Source organism: Polypterus senegalus, chromosome 2 (assembly GCF_016835505.1).
Source record: "Polypterus senegalus isolate Bchr_013 chromosome 2, ASM1683550v1, whole genome shotgun sequence".
Taxonomy (NCBI): Eukaryota; Metazoa; Chordata; class Cladistia; order Polypteriformes; family Polypteridae; genus Polypterus; species Polypterus senegalus.
Window position 1 is genome coordinate 125,466,740 of NC_053155.1, and position 18,779 is coordinate 125,485,518.

Genomic DNA, 18,779 nt, shown 5'->3' on the forward strand with positions numbered 1-18,779 from the left:
TTATAAATGACTGCAAACAATCCTGGAGTTTATTTTCTCTGTTAATCCTGTTGACTGAATTTTGTCGTTTCTCTCTCCTCTGCTGTTAATTGACCGTATCTTTTTAAATAAAATTGTAATACACTCAGTCTGTGTTTTGAATGTTTTGTCTTTGTTTGATATAATTTATCCATTATGCACCCTAATGGACCTTAATTCCACCCTCAGTTCACATCTTGTCTTTTAATTTGAGGGAGGGAGGCAAACCAAAAATTACATTATTCAAAAACAGATGAGCTGATCTTAATGATTGGATCTCGATGAATAAAATATTCAAGTGGAAAATGTTTATTGAGTAATACCGTGTAATTCATTGAGAACAAACTGATACAACAACGGTCAATAGAAATCAATATCACCAACCTGTTGAGGGCTGAATTCAACATCACACCAAAAATCAAATAAAAAAAAACTGAAATCACAGGCTGATCCACCTTGCGTGAATTTCATCACAGCAACTCATTTATGTGACTCAGTAGCATGTATGGCTCCCACATGACTGTATGCACTCCTGACAATGTCTGAGTATGCTGCTGATGAGATTGTGAATGGTTTCCTGGGGGATCTCCTTCCAGACCTACGTCAGTAAATTAGTGAGCTCCTGGACATTGAGCTCCTGTGGCGCTACTTGGTAGTGTTGGATGCACTGATACATAAGACCCCAGAGGTTCTCAATTGGATTCAGGTCTGGGGAACGGGTGGGCCAGCCTGTGTCATCAATGCTTTCCTTGTCCTGCGCCACGAGGAACTCCAGGCTCACTGCACCTGTGTATGGTCTGACACTGACTCTGAAAATTTCATCCCTGTACCAGTCATGGTACTGTTGGCTAGCACATGGAGGTCTGTGTGACCCTCTAAGGATATGCCTCCTCATACCATCACTGATCCACCACCAAACCGGTCATACTGAATTATGGTGCAGGCTGCATAATGTTCACCACAGCATCTCAAAAATCTTTCACGTCTGTGACATGTGCTCAGTGTGAACCTGCTCTCATCTGTGAAGTGAACAGGGTGCCAATGGCAGCGCTGCCAATTATGGTATCCTCTGGAGAATGCCAATCGACCTGTGTGGTGTTAGACTGTGAGCATAGGTCCCACTAGAGGACATTGGGCCTTCATGCCACGCTCATGGAGTCTTTTTCTGATAATTTGTTCAGAAACATGAACACCATTGGCTAGCTGGAGGTCATTTTGTAAGGCTCTGTCAGTGCTCTTCCTATTCCACCTCACACTAGATAGCAGATACCAGTCCTGCTGCTGTGCTGATGTCCTTCTATAGCTCTGTCCAGCTCTCCTCATGTAACGGCCCATTCTCATGGTATCTTCTCCAACTTCTTGAGATTATGCTGGGAGACACAGCAAACCTTCTGGTGCTGGACTACCTGTACTTGAATCGGCTGCAGGTACTCCTCATGCTACCAGTAGTGACAAGAACACTAGCAAAATACAAAACTAGGGAAGAATCCGTCAGGAAGGATAAGAAGAGAGCAATTGTCTATGACCACCACCTGTAAAACCATTCCCTTTTGGGGGTTGTCTTGCTGTTGCCTCTCCAATACACCTGTTGTCACTTTCATTGGCACCAAAGCAGGTGATACTGATTATCAAAATTGCTTATGTTTCCCAGCTGGTCAGACTGATATGCCTGAAGCTTAATTGACTCAATGTTAGACTGTGATGATTAAATGTTTTATGAGCAGTGTATATCAAAGCTCAACTAACTTGAAATCTATGCAACATGGAATTTCAAAAGATTTAAGGCAGTGTGGTTAAGGCTTTAAAATTCAATCCCTGAGGTTGTGGGTTCAGATCTCCTTATTGACTCTGTGAGAGTATGAGCAAGTTCTTTCACCTGCCTGCGCTCCAATTGGAAAAACAGAAGAAACGTACCCAATTGTATCTCATATGCTGAAACTCACCTTGGATAAAGGCATCAGACACACAAGCAAATAATTTAAATAATTTTGAAGGATAGTTCAATTGAGTTTTGGTGAAAAAAAAGTGTCAAAGTCCAAGTTCATAAAACACTACACACTTACAACTGTTGACACAACTTAAAATCTAGACTTTAAGGCCTTTCAAAAGTTTCCTTAAACAAAGGGAGTTGTAATGTGGGAAGGCACAAAAACAAAACCACGTTATCACATAATAATGGTTTTGCCTATGGTAATGAATAGCAATGGCAGACCAACACAAAATTTGTGCATCACTCAAAAACCACCATGTCTGCTTTTACAAACTTTTATATTTACATTACTGCTCCTGCAATTTAAAATACAGGTTAAAAGGAGTTTCAAGAATTTCATTGGAAAGCCAAAATGGGAGAGCCAGCATCACAAAAACCATGCATTACTCGTGGATTAATACAGGGTAACAAATACTAAATACCAAAAACAGCTAGGTGGATGTACATGTAATCTATACTAATAAAAGGCAAAGCCCTCACTCACTGACTCACTGACTCACTGACTCACTCACTGACTCATCACTAATTCTAATGTATCTGTAATGCACTACTAACAGGAATGCCTAAGAAAGACACCAGTTGCTTGCAATTAGTTAAGAATGCAGCAGCAAGAATCTTAACTAGAAAAAGAAAATCTGAGTACATCTTACCTGTTTAACCATCATTATATTGGTTACCTGTGTCCTTTAGAATTAATTTTAAAATACTACTAATCTATACTAATAAAAGGCAAAGCCCTCACTCACTCACTCACTCACTCACTCATCACTAATTCTCCAACTTCCCGTGTGGGTGGAAGGCTGAAATTTGGCAGGTTCATTCCTTACAGCTTCCTTACAAAAGTTGGGCAGGTTTTATATCGAAATTCTACGCGTAATGGTCATAACTGGAAGCAGTTTTTCTCCATTTACTGTAATGGAGATGAGCTTCAACGCCATGGGGCGGAGTTTCGTGTGACATCATCACGCCTCCCACGTAATCACGCAGTACATAGAAAACCAGGAAGACCTCAAAAAAGCGCTCAAGAAAACATGCATTATATAATTGAGAAGGCAGCGAAACAATAAGAAGCGGCGAGTGACATATACAACCATATTCATGAGTTCTGCTACTTGAAACAAAGCACGATGTAAACCTACACTTTAAATTAAGTTCATAGACAGGCTGCCGCTGGCGTTTGTAATTTAGTGCCTGCCCATATAAGGCCGTCCGTCAGCGGCAATCCAATAGCAAACTGCCACGGGTAAATATTCACGGGTGAAGGACTGCTTATGGAGAGGAAGATGAGATGGTCAGGGTGGTGTTTGACACAAACTCAGCGAAACTGCGAGAGAAAGTTTTAAGTGCCAGGACTAAGGTAACATTAAATACAGCCATGGACATAGCACGAGATGGCACCAGCACAGCTGGGAACCTTCGATGCATGTACACGAGTGGCTCACGTGAACTGGCGCGGTGCACAGATAAAAGCAACAGTTCCAAAGAGCTGAACAAAACCGAATTACACAATTGAAAAGGCAGCAAAAAATATGAAGCGTCTGATACATATAAGCATATTCATAAATCCAGCTACTGCGGAAACAAAGCACACGTTGGAAAAACTCAATGTCCCGCTAAAGGAAGACAGTGTAAAAAAAAACCCGTGCATGCAGTGTGTCAGGTCTCAGATAAAGAAGAAGGCGAGCTGTTTATTGATGCAGTAAGAAACGAATCGATGAATGAAACCTGTCATCTTTAAAACGATTGACAAACACGGAATGTAACTTGAACACAACACATCCTACAAATACGAACCTGATTGAAAGAAATAATGATAATCAAATCCTTGATGACAGCAACACTCAGTAACACTCACAAAACAAATACTGTATACTGACAGTCATGTTACGTTATTTTTAAAATGTTCCCTTTTCTTTTTCTAGCTTTTTTAACACACTACTTCTCCGCTGCGATACACGGATATATATTTATGTATATATATATATATATATATATATCCCGATCTACATACTCGAATAATGAATAGTTTATTCGCCATCAATGATTGTTTTGGTAAAGCCATACTCAGTGTATTCATTAGATGAACGGTAAAAAGTAAGAGCGAGGGGAGGATGACTTATTGAGGCATGCAGGCTGTAGTGCGCGTCAACTCTATCTGAATTGCGCGATCACATTTAAAAATATATATATTTTCAAGTTCTATTTAGTCCATATGTGTCAAACTCAAGGGCCGCGGGCCACATCCGGCCCGGCATGTAATTATATCCGGCCCGAGATCATTTTATATACTGTATTATTGTTATTAAAGCCGGGTATATGAAGCGCTGGTAACACAATAAACTATAGATCCCATAATGCAGCGCTTCAGCTGCCTTGCCTAACACTTACCGCGTTAATCAAGTCTACCTTATGATGCTGCAAGTTATTGCGAAGCTAGCTCACACGATGCTGAAGAGAAAAGTTGATTCTGAAAATAGAGCCTTTAAAACCGATGGGAGGCTGAGTATATGTTTACTGAACCCGTGTGTCTCATTTGTGGAGCTAATGTGGCTGTAATTACAGAATTTAATCTAAGACGGCACTATGAGACAAAACATCAGGGTAACCTGAATGCAATGCAGAAGATACAGAAAGCAGCATAATTAAATAAGAATCTGACACTTCAGCGGACGTTTTAACCCGTGCACAATCACAAAGTGATTTCAAGTGAAGCTGCTTTTATGGGAGACACAAATGCACCAGTGCACCTTGCCCCACTTTCCCTGTTCCCAAGTAATGTTAAACCAAGTCGTCACTACGGTGTTCCCAAATACGCACTTTGCTGATAAACTGATATATATATATGTAGATATATATATGTATGTATATATGTGTATATGTATAGATATGTATATATATATATATGTTTATGTGTGTGTGTGTATATATATATATATATATATATATATATATATATATATGACAACAACACTCATCACTCACAACAGTGACAAAACAATTACATTGACAATCATGTTACGTTATTTTCAAAATGTTTCCTTTTCTTTTTCATTGCTTCTTTAACACACTACTTCTCCGCTGCGAAGCGCGGGTATTTTGCTAGTTCTACATATATGTGACAGTTAACTCATCTTAACATTTACAGTTTAGGGAGATTCAAACGTTTCATCGTGAATAAGGGTTCAATAGAGGGAGCAACACAAAAATGTACAGCTTTGCCCAGCTTATATGCTGTATTTATGATTCAATTAATCAACAATCCTTCCAGTTTATTAATGTGGGATGAAACACTAATTCGTGAAACTGCCGAAAACAAAAAAATACAAACATTCATGGACCCCTTGGTGAAACAAGCATGATTAGAAACAGGACTAAATAACTCAAATCGTTGTTGATCACTTCATTAAAACGTGGTGAGGAGGTTTATTGTTATATTATGAGCAAGTCGATAGCTGATACAGCATTTTTTTTCCTCCTGTGTTTGCGTCCCACAGTAATTGAGAAACACTAGTGTCGATGACAGGTGGGACACCGGCATTTCAGACAGCAATGATAGAAGGCTCAAAAGCACATGCATTTTTGCTTTGTTACTTTAAACCAAATAAAAATATACCTAGGCAATGCTCGGTACTTCAGCTAGTTTTAATGTTAAAGAAGCTTACATTATAATGATTTCTTTATGCTAATCATGTTAAAACTTCTGTTTTACTGTACGTTTAACTTTTTGTTATGTGTTCATGTGTGTAAATACTGTAACATTTAGCGATATGCATTCTAAATGCACGCTGAGCCCAACACTCAGTTAAGAGCACTAAACAAAGATACTGCATTGCATCGTATTGGAAAAGCTCAAAATACAAAATGTCTAAGTATTGTAACCTGTTCTTTTCTTACTTTAATACAGCACACGTCAGGGTATGGAAGGCATCCAGTGGGTGCATGGTCTTTCCCTCTTTGGTCTGTGTACATGTTTCATGGCAACCTCTGTGTTTTTTGGCAAAGAGCATCTGTTGTGGCTGCTAAATGTAAGCTGCTGCAGCTTGTCTCAAGTGCCATGCCTTCCTCTAAACCTGTCAGCAGCTCCGGCCAAGTTCACAGCAATATTTACCTTTACATTTTCAAGCCTTGTAAATCTGCCTCCCTTGTCAGCTCCCAACATTCATCATTTACTGGACAACTTTAAACACCCAAAGAAGCCCTCGTTCACCCCTGGGTGATAACCTGACATGCTCTGTGTGCTCCTGTAATCTTTCTCTTACCTCATAATGCCTTCTTTACTGGCTCCAGGCCCAGAAGTCTTATCCTTACCAACTTATTTAATTTGTATTGTTTTACGCTTTGTTTTTAAATGATGAATTTTGCATGTTTTATCTACTCCCTATATTGTAAGAGTTTTAAAAGTAAAAAGAATTTTGTGCCTTTACTGTGTTAGAGTTGAGTATCTAATGTGTAGAGGATGCCTTAGAATATCCAACATATTTATTTATCCCAGGCATCATCTGGTCAAAGACCACAACTGAGTGTTGCATAGCCAGAGACAGACACTCCTGTTGCTAAATATCCCAGAAAATTGGGGTGGCTAAAGCCTTCAGAATTTCTAATCACCTTTTGCATTTTGTTCAGGATAAAACCTAAAAACTTATTTCAGCATATTTGATAGCATCATGTGAGCTACAGTGCCTTATGGTTCCCAGATCTTCAGTTCAAATCTTGAGCTCAGTCACTATATGTGTGGAGTTTGCATATTTTCCATGTGTCTGCTTTGGTCTTCCTTTTGTATTTTGGTTTCCTCTTAGATCCCAAAGATGTACAGTCAGGTCTATAAATATTTGGACGGTGACACAATTTTCATAATTTTGGCTCTGTACACCACTGCAATGGATCTGAAATAAAGCAATCATTATGTGATTGAGGTATAGACTTTCAGGTTTAATGTAAAGGGTTTAATAAAAATATTGTCTGAGTCGTTTAGGAATGACAGACATTTTTCTGAATATGGGCTCAAAAGTGTAAGGACATTTAACTGAGAAGCTGTTCCATGGCTTATTATTTCAGTAACTAATAAGCAGGTATAAGGTCTGGAATTGATTCCAAGAGTGGAATTTGAATTTGGAAGCTGCCACTGTGAACTCTTAATATGATGTCCAAAGAGCTGTCCATGCAAGTAAAAACAGTCCATCAGTATGCTGAGAAAACAACACAAACAAAACAAAACATATCCTTTAGAGATATAGCAGAAACACAAAGAGTGGCCAAATCAACCATTTAGTATATTCTTTCCAAGAAGGAACACACTGGTGAACTCAGCAACACCAGAAGGTCTAGAAGACCACAGAAATCAAATCTTTGCTGAATGATTGTACAATTCTGTTCTTGGTGAAGAACTCCTTTACAACATTCAGCCAAACCAAGAATACCCACCAGGGGGTAGACCTATTATTACCAAAGTCTAAGATCAAAAGAAGACTTCATGAAAGTAAAGACAGAGGGTTTACAACAAGGTGCAAACCACTGGTAAACCTAAAGCAGGGGGAGTCCAGATTAGACTTTTCTAGAAAACCAAAGCCTGTCCAGTTCTGCAACACTTTTCTGTGGACAAAGGACACTAAGATCAATATGTACCAGAATGTTTGGAGCAGAACAGTATGGAGAACAGAAGAAATGTCTCATGATCCAATGATTACCACATCATCTGTGAAACATGGTTGAGGCAGTATCAAGGTATGGGCCTGCGTGACTGCCAACGGAAGTCGGTCATTAGTGATTATTGAAGGTACAGTATGACTACTGCCAGAAATAGCAGGATGATTCCTGAAATGAAGAGGGCTATACTGTCAGTTCAGATTAAGTCAAATGCTGCAAAACTGATAGGACGGCGCTTCACAATACAGATGGACAATGAGCCAAAATAGCAAAAGCAAACCAAGTGCTTTTCGGTGCAAAGTAATGGAATATTCTTCAATGGCCAAGTCAATCAACTAACCTTAACCAAACTGGACTTGTATTTCACTTGCGGAAGACAACACTGATGGCAGAAAGGCCAACAAACAAGCAGCAACTGAAGACAGCTGCAGTAAAGGCCTGGCAAAGCATCAGTAAGGTGAAAACCCAGCACTTGGAGATGGCCATGGGTTCCAGACTTAAGGCAGTCATTGACTGTAAAGGATTTTCAACCAAATATTGAAAACGACCATTATACTTTTGATTTTGTTAGCTTGTTCAAATACTTTTGAGTACCTGAAAATAGGGGGGACCATGTATAAAAATATATGAGCTGCTTAGAAAAGACAGACAATATTTTTGTTAAACCCCTTGAATTAAAACTGAAAGTTTTTTATTTCAATCACATAATGAGTGCTTTCTTTCAAATCTATTGTGCTGGTGTACAAAGCCAAAATTGTGTGACTGTCCAAATTCCTATGGACCTGAGCTTACTTGTTACATGAATTGGTTTCTGTACCTTGGACTTGTGTAGGTGTTTTCATTAAGAGGCCATTAAGGTTCCTACCTTACACCAAGTGCTCCTGGGATAGTCTTCAGTGACCCTTTACTGAGTATAGTGCATTTGAGAATATTATGTTCTTTTAGGTGGTATCAAACAGAGCTTTATGAAACACAGAAAGGAATACATACCAGGAGGGGCACAGAAATATAAATTTGTTTAAATTTGTTGTCAATCTGTGTTACTTAGTAACAAAACTCAAACATATGCATTGTAGGTGGATCTGGGTATTACTTCACTAGGAATGGAGATAACCATGAAAACCACAATCTTTAAAGTGGAATAGTGTGGTCACACTTCCATCAGAACTGATCATTCATGCCGATACACCTTTGAATGCTGTTTTGTAGTAACTACCATGTTTGGTAAGAAATACTGAAGTGAGGTCTTGATTATTGCAACTTATTGCCATTGAAAATAAACGGGCCTTATTTCTAAAACCCAGCATGACCTGTCAGCCTGACCATACATTCATCATAAACCTACTTAACCCAGTCCAGAGTTTGCAATAAGCCTTTCCCAGCAGCATTGGGCCTAAAGTTGTAACTAACTTGGCCATTCATAAATTAATCCTCCCTGTCAGTAATTTTGGTTCAGCGAGTCCACAGCATATAACAAGAGCATGCTGTGTTCCTGAGCTTCTTTGAGAACATGGAATATTTGATAATTATCTATGTTCTTATTCATAATATTTGTTATTTTACCTGTACATTATACCACAGAATGTGTTTTGTTTTAAGTGGCACACAAACACATTACATGACTTACTTAAGGTCATTCTGAAAACCAGCATAGTAGAAAGAACCACTACCTTGATGGTTTTTATAAATCGTACTCGCCCTACCACTTGAAAATATACAAATACCTTACTCAAATGACTGAATGAAGAAAGCATTATACAAGAATAGGACTAAGATAACCTTAATGGCAAAAGTTAAAACCATAAACAAAGTCACTGTTGTCGTATTGTTGGTGACACAATAGCATACTTGGTACATTATTTCCCTAGGAGTGGGACAACTGTGTGCTTCTCCACCTTGATCTTCAGTAGCCACTTTTTCTATTTTTAGTTCTTGAATTTGAGCTATAAATCATTAATAAAATGCCTACATAGGCCTCCTGCTGGACACCTGAAGGCATTCCTATTGAAAACTGGCAGTCCTCCTTCAATAACTTATTACATTTGGAGTTGTCTGAAGCATGGATTAATGGTGCTTCCAGTAATATAATTGAAACTCGGTCTGCCGCTGCTCAGTTGTCTAAATCTGGGTTCATAACGCCTTGACTTTGTCTTTCTGTAACATGATCCTTTAGTTTGGTTTTCTCTTTTCTGGCAACTGGATTCTCTCAAAATAAAGTTTCATTTTACCTCTTGGCTCAGGCTGAGCAGCTGAGGGTGGGAGTGGGAGGGCTGTGTTCCTTTGTATTGTATGTTTGCTTTTGTTTATATCCTGTCAATTTGTCTTTATTTCATAAAAAGTTCATCATAAAAAATGCCTACTCAGAACTTGGATTGAATTGGACACCCGAGTAGCATTTCTTAAAATTTCATTTCTGACTTGCAAGGGTAACCAATATTGTTTAAAAGCGGAGGTCATATAAGTGAAGGGGGTCTTAAGTGGCTAAACCCCAGAAAGGTTTTACTTTGGTAAGCATTGACAAAGCTTGGTTATTGGACTCAAGTTTTGAAGAAACGTCTGTTTATCAGAGACATGCTCAAAGGCATGTCCACATTGGCTCAAGTCCCTGTCCCTTTGCCCTCATTGGTCCAAGTGACCGTTTCTCCCGACAGGACCTAATTGATTGCTTCCAACTGCAAGTACAGGGTGAGACAGAAAGGACAGACGTTTTTGAAATGGCTAGAACTCACCCATAGGTGGAGTGACAGATGTGCGGTAGGTGGCGTTAAGTTCACAAAGTCTTAGCATTTTTTTTATTTTCTTTTTAGTGGAAGCCATGGAGCCATGGACGATAGAACACCGCATTTTTGCGTACGACTGTTTTGTCATGAACAACCAATCTATTACCGCAGTTCAGCGTGAGTTTCATTGCCATTTCAATATCCACAGAAATAAAGCTGTTCCCGCTCGTAACACTATCCTATGTTGGGTTAAAGCATTTCGTACACGAGGTACACTAATGAACAAAAGACCGCCGGGGGCTACACGAACGACACATACCCCTGAAAATGTGGAAAGCGTACGACTTGGACTGTGCAGCATTTCTACAAAAAATGTATAATAAATATTTGTGTGCTGTTTGTATTGGTTAGTATTACGTTATGGCACAGAAGGTAGCTTTGATATCCATGCACAAGCTCTATCTGTTCACTTTACTTACAATGCTAGATTTTAAAGTTAACTTGTTATGGTTTTCAGGTCAATCCAAATTTTGAAAACTATTAGACATTTATACAATAACCTTTTCACAGCACACAACATTTCTGAATATTGACTAACGCACATTGCAACCAAGAAATGCATCGTAAAAGCACAGAAGTTATGAGAATACATTACCATCTCTGCATGTAGGTCTGCTCCCTCTGAGACCTAGTCAGCATTAACCCAAAATATTTGAAAAAGCTGTTTTCATTTTAAAAGTCTGCTGTCCACACCAGTATTTCCAGATGGTCTTATAAACGTCATCCACACTGAAACACCAAAAACTTGCAAATCTTGCATTAGTATCAGCTAATTCAAGGAAACATTGTGTAGTTACCCTGTTCTTCTACAGCCTTCAGGTTAAAGCCTTACCTTAAATTATGAACCAAACCAAGGTGCTTTTGTTGTGTACTGACTGAGCACACAAAAATGAAAATCACCTTCTATTAAATATTATGCCCTACTCCATATCAATCTTCTTTCCTTCCATAGAGTATAAAAAACGGGTGAGCAATGTTGGTCCTGGTGGGACAAAGTGGCTGCAGGTTTTTGCTCCAACCCAATTGCTTAATTAGAAACCAATCCTTGCCAGTGTTAGACGTTATTTAATTTTAAGACTTGTTAGTTTGCAATGTTAGGGTCTTATATTATAGAATTTTTCCTTTCCAAGGATATCATCCAATTTATTTGAAGCATAAAGCAGATCATTTTCAGTCTGTCACATTTTTCTAATACGTGTTTTATTAAACCAAAGAGTGCATGACAAATCCACACAGGTGTACACTGGAAACAAGTTAGATGGAGAACTGCTGGCTCCTTATCTTATTGTTGATAAGGAGCCATTAAAAACACTGAAAGCAGCTGTTTAAGACTGAAATAAGCAATTAAGGGTGGGGAACCTTAACAAGCGAGACCACTAAAATGAAGCAAAAAAATGTCACATGAGCAAAATGTGCTTCATTAGCAATAACTGAATTCTCATTAAGAAACTGAGTTGGAACAAAAAACCTGCAGCCACTGTGGCCCTCCAGAACTGACACTGCCCACCTCTGCTATCACACACTTATTTTTAAAAGATTTTGAAACTACTTTGGACACAGATACATACATTAGACTCGTACCCAACAAATTCACGCCATATCTTGGACTATGCATTCTCCATTCATCTTACCCCCTTTGAAAATTTAACTTCACTTTAAGCTTAACTGATTCCTCCCATCTAATTAATCTGTCTGACAGGTACTTCTCATTCTGTTCTCCTTGCCATCACCCCTACTTAAGGACAGATTATATTTTTATCTCTCAGTCATTAGCAACATTATTGCTGAATGCCATCTTAGAAATCATGTTTTTCTGAGCTCTTAAATCTTCTGAAGCTTCCAGTCCATGTTTCACAATGATGCTTCAACACTTCCTTTATTCCAAAATTGAGAATTTTGGGCTTACCATCTGGAAGGTTTCTGTTCTATTTTTGATAATTCAGTCAATGACAATTGAAAATAGTGCCAGGCAACAAGGGTGCCATTTATGATTTTATGATTGCATATGCTACTGGCCAAGTGCGGGAACATCAATTTAAAATAGCAGAAAAAGAATGCCACTTAGGTGTGGCAGACTCAGCACACAAATTACAGATTAACATTATCTAATCCAGGTTAAACACTGAATCCAGGGCTGGGTCTGAGATTCACCATATTTGTACATTCTATACTGTACCTATACTGCTAAACCCAGTATACACCTGGCCTTAAAATTGTGTACAAGCGATGTGATTGTCTGTTATCGACAATCCCTAGGAGATCAGTGACCACTTTTATGAGTATTCTTCTGAACTATTTACTGAAAACGTTATTCAATTAAATTTTTTTCAAACGGTCAATGTTGAGTTTTAATGTGTCTTCTGGCACTAACATTGTTAAAAGGTGTCTTATGATGCAGTTAATCTGGGGACAGGGGTCCTCTCACCCTTGCCACTCCTCTCCTTTTTAAACCTCTCATTCTAGGGACTCACTGTTTAGTTCACTTTGTCTCTTGTCATTGTGTCCAGGCATTGCTGGTTTATATAATGTCCTCCCCAACTGTTCGGGGATGTCAAAAGAGTGGGTGATACAGGTGGGCAGGGGTTAGGTGGTGGTGTTGATGGTTCTATTCTTATTTTCATTATTTCTTCTCATTTACTTTTGTTAAGATTTATTATTAAATGTTTATTTCTGTGAATCTTTCACCTCTTCTGGCTAAATTTCAATAAAATTTTGTACCCAAAAAATTCGGACATGAGCATTAGTTGGTTTTGTGCCCTAGGATCCAAGTTTTCTACAACATTTCAGTAATTGTTTACTGCTTTGATGCTGTTCTCTCTGATCATAAAATAGGTCATTACGATAGCAATTGATGAGAAGAATTAATAATTAATTGCAGAATTAGGTTATTTGAGGGTTCATCTAGAGTGCTTCTTCCTCTTGCATGATTTGGCTCAAAAATTAATCTGCACATCGTCATTTCATAACAGGCTTACGTTTCGAGTTTGGTATTTTTCCATCTAGCCATTTTAGCTCTAGACCGTCCTTAAGAAACTGTGACACACAGGCAGATACACACACATCATCAAGATATCAATGTTTTCATTATCAGTGGACCCTAAAACAGCAAGTTCCAGAGTTTTGATGAATCTAAAGCTTTTGCTCCTCCCTCATAGACAATAGATTATGGTTGGGGAGGTTGCAAAGCAAAAAAAAAAGAATCACAAAACAATGAACAACCTTGAAGATGAAGAAAAGTTGAAGTCTCAAAACCTGTAGAAGTGCAGCACCTCTTTGCCCTTCATTATGTAATGAAACATCACAAAAGTGAAAGCCTCTCAACTCTTGTAGGCACCAAAATCATCCAGCTAATATAACATCCGGCAGAGGATGTTATATTAGCCATTCAAGTGAACAAAACTAAAAGGAGATTCTGAAAGCTATTTGATTATATAAAGAAGATGTTTTTAGAAAAGAACACGTCAGATGCAATATCACCAAAATGACAAAACAGAAGGAATACACAACTGGAATTAAAAATGCTGCATAACGTAAATAAAATACTGTTGTTGTAGGTTTGCCAGGTAAGCAGCTGCTGTTTGCCTCAAATCAGAAATCTGAAAGCACTGACGTGACTGAGCTGTCTAAATGCAACTATGATATGTGAGACCTGAATTTCAATTTGGTTTACGCTTTCCAAAACTTTTATCAAAAATTTCATTAACACATGTTATGTAATGCTTAACAGATTGTAAGTTTCTGTACATGAAAATAGTTATAAATGTCATTAAATCATAATTCATACATTAGGTCATGTATTTTTAAATATTTGGAAATGATTTGACAAGCGATAACAAAGTATTTTTACCATTCAGTAATATATAATAATTTTGAGAAATACATTGTAAACATCATGACAGATGGAGAAGCATCCCAACTGCGATGGAGGCTGATTGCTTGCCTAGCAGGGTGTATGTAACAGTAGGATGTGGATGGATGTGCATTCCGACTGGGTTGGTTGCTGGTACCTTTCCAGTTCGAGAGGCCATAACAAGAAGGACAAATGAAGACTGATTCTCAGTTTCATTTGCTTCCCCCTGTAGTGGTATCCCTTTGGTGGAGCTCCCATGTGTAACCCTACAAGGAGTTTTTGAAGCCATAATACTAATGGGCAGCCCTGTTGGGGTACTTGGGTCCTGCCAGGGGAAGCTGCAGGGGAATACTGTCCCTACTTTGATGTGCTTTCTTCTGACCCGGAAGTACTTCCATCAGGCGAGGCTCTGAAAACCTGAAATACTCCTGGGTCTGAGATAAAATAGGATGTCTTGCCTTCCTTATGAGTCAGAGTCAGGAGGAAGAGGAGGACAATCACAGGGGAGGAGTGGAATGGGACAGGAGAGTCTAATTGTATGATTTTCATTATTTGCCTTGTGCCAGACTGAATAGAAGAGATTTAAAGGTACTTGGGGAAGAATAAAACAACTTTGTTTTAACATAACATTATGCCTGTTGGAGTTGTGTCTGGTGTTCAGGGCTCAGTGGCACCCCCTAGTGTCCGAAACACACATTATTTTCTAGCGGGTTACTGACAAGTGAGACCATGTAGACCTGTTTTATTTGTTGTTTATAAGTCTGTAAAACTCTTTATTTCATGTTTTCCCCATTTTATAATACTGAAGGAATTTATAGAATTTGACCAAACTGCAGATTTAACCTCAGATGTTAAAGAGTTTTCATCTCATTCACACTCACACACACACAGAACTTTCATATTAAAATAGACAGTATTTTTGTGCCATTTGGAAGAGAAACAGCAACCTTGAGAGTTGTTTAAACATTTTAATAATAAGGTAACTATAAACCATGACATTTAAATGGAATTAATTTTTTGTTTAGAAAAAATAATAAAGAATTAATTCATAGAAAGGCATATGTCAAGTAATCATAGCTTTCATTCATTCATGCATAATTTACAAACTGCTATACATTTGCAGTTGCCTGTAATAATTTACTTGAAAACACCATAGTATCACAGAGATGCACACTTTCGTTTCTTCTTTTCTGACTGCACTTTTACAGAGAGACATTAGTAGATAAAACATTGATGATGAATTATAATAGTATTATAATACTAATATAACTACATACTATATAGTATCTGTATATGCATATATAGTTTATTTTTCAGATGTTCATCTACGGTCTGACCATTCATTGTAACAAGCCACCAGGGGGTGTACCCTAACCCGGACACACACAGGCAGGACACAGGTTCAACTCAACACCCTGTTGTGGGGCATCCAGTAAATTTAGTCTTGATACAAACCATAAATTAATTGATAACCAAAAAATAAGGTGTACAATTAGACCAAGGGATAAAACCAGACACTCCACCAGGGCCATCTGTAATAGAAATTTAATTCAAATTAAAACAAAAAATATATCAGCAGTTCAGAAAGAACCATGCAGTTTTAAATGCTGTTTATTGAACATTCGCTCTCTTGGCACTAAAGCTGTTTTGGTAAATGATATAATATTAAGTACAAAATCTGATCTGTGTCTTCTTACTGAAACCTGGCTTAGTAAATATGACACTGTTCCCCTAGCTGAGGCGTCACCAGATGGATACTCGTTCCTTCATAAGTCTAGAGATTCTGGTCGAGGAGGAGGACTTGGAATAATTCATTGTAACAAATGCAAATCACTCCTAAAAATTTAGGCAACTTTACATCCTTTGAGGCATTCATTTTAAATATTAAAACAGATTCCAACACAATTATAGTGCTAGTCTACAGACCACCAGGGCCATATTCATTGTTCATGACTGAATTTAGCAACCTTCTGTCTGATTTGGCTATAAATTATGATCACGTAGTTCTGATGGGGATTTTAATGTACACATTGATGTGGAAACTGACACTTTTAGCAAATGTTTTACTTATTTGTTAAATTCAGTAGGATTTTGTCAGATTGTCAAAGGTCCAACTCATAATCATAACCATACATTAGATTTAATTATAACTTACAAAGTTGAAATTCAAAATTTAAATATTATTCCATTAAATGTAGTTATTTCCGATCACTTCTTAATTACGTTTGATTTAGTTCTGCCCATGCCAGCGCTCGCAGATTAAAACAAAGACAGTGCGACATCTAGATTGTAATTCTGCTTCAAAATTTATAGATACCTTGAGTAAGTCGAGTGTAATTGTGGAAAACCATTTAGATCAGTTAACATCAAATGTAAACGTGGAAAACAATTTAGATCAGCTAATATCACATTATAATGTGACCTTGAGAGATGCTCTGGACACAGTGGCTCCCCTGGTTAAATGAAAATACTCGAGCTCTTAAATTAGAGTGTCGAAAACTGGAGCGCAGATGGAGAACAACAAAGCTACATGTCTTTCAAATTGCATGGACAGAGAGTGTAAATAAATATAAAAAAGCCCTCTTTAAAGCTCGCTCAGAATACTATTCTACATTAATAGATAGCAATAATAAAAATCCTAGGGTACTTTTAGAGCAGTGGTTAAATTAACAAATGGGAATTCAGATCAACAGTGCAAAATACCAACAGATATTAGCAGTACAGACTTTATGAACTTCTTCAATGAGAAAATTAAAAATATAAGATCCCAGATCTCAGCATCACAGTACAAACCAAATACTAGCTTAGCAGACCCTGTCACATTGCATTCAGCACTTTAGTAATTTTAATCCTGTAACTCACCAGGAAGTCTTAACTTTAATTACTAAAATGAAGCCCACTACTTGTTCCCTAGATCCAGTGCCAACAAAACTAGTAAAAGTGCAATGGATGTTCTTGCAGCCCTATTCTAACCGTTATCAATAGTTCATTACTGCATGGCACGTACCTGATGCACTAAAAGTGTCAGTCATTAAACCTTTACTTAAAAAGTCAGACCTAGACCCACACATACTAAATAACTATAGGCCTATTTCAAATTTACCATTTCTCTCTAAAATACTAGAAAAGTAGTCGCCAGTCAGCTTCAGTCACACCTTACGCATTACAATTTATTTGAGAAATTCCAGTCTGGCTTTCGCACTGGTCATAGTACAGAAACGGCACTAACACGGGTTGTAAATGACATTCTGATATCCTCTGATGAAGGAAATTCCACTGTAATTATGTTGTTGGACTTAAGTGCAGCATTTGACACCATTGACCATTCTATTTTACTGCACAGGCTAGAAAGCGATGTTGGGCTTACAGGCCCGTGCTCGCTTGGTTCAGTTCTTATTTATCAAATCGATTCCAGTATGTACAGAAATGTGCAGACAGTACTCCATCATTATACACAGAAGTTCAATATGGTGTCCGCAGGGCTCAGTACTGGACCTTTACTGTTTTCACTTTACATGCTTCCACTGGGATCTCTCATTAGGAAACATAATGTTAATTTTCACTCGTATGCAGATGACACCCAGTTATACCTTTCATTTAAATCAAATGAAGTTTCTCCGATGTTGTCTTTAATTAGTTGTGTTAGTGAATTAAAGGAATGGATGAATGAGAACTACTTGTCTTTAAATACAGATAAAACAGAGATGTTAATTGTTGGAGGGAATGACGCTGATCACAGCAATATTTTGTCGTCATTTAACTCAGTTGGAATCCCAATTAATTTTACTGAATCAGCCCGCAATCTAGGAGTTATCTTTGACTCTAGCATGTCATTTAAAGCGCATATTACAAAGTCGTCCAAAACATGTTTTTCCATCTTAAAAATGTTAGGAAATTAAGGCTTTCTAAATAAACAGGATTGTGAGAAATTAATTCATGCATTTATCTCTAGTAGGATTGACTACTGCAATGCGGTGTTCACTGGCTGTTCAAACTGTTCTCTATACAGCCTCCAGTTAATCCAAAATGCGCTGCAAGAATTATTACAAGAACAAGAAAGTATGAACACATAACCCCAGTTCTTAAATCTTTACAGGGCAGATTTCAAAATCCTCCTTTTAACATATAAAGCATTAAATGGCCAAGGTCCGCTTACTTGTCTGAACTTATCATGACTTACAAACCTGAGCACATTAAGATCTCAAGATGCCGGTCTGCTTAGGATTCCAAGGATTAATAAAATAACAGTGGGAGGTCGAGCTTTTAGTTACAGGGCCCCTAAACTGTGGAATGGTCTTCCTGCTTCCATAAGAGATGCCCCTTCAGTCTCAGCCTTTAAATCCCGGCTGAAGACTCACTACTTCAGTTTAGCATATCCTGACTAGAGCTGCTGATTAACTGTACATACTGCATCTCTGTTGTTAGTCATTAGCACTATAACATAAGTAACATGATAATTATATTTGAATACTAACCCTCACCTATTCTGTTTCTTTTC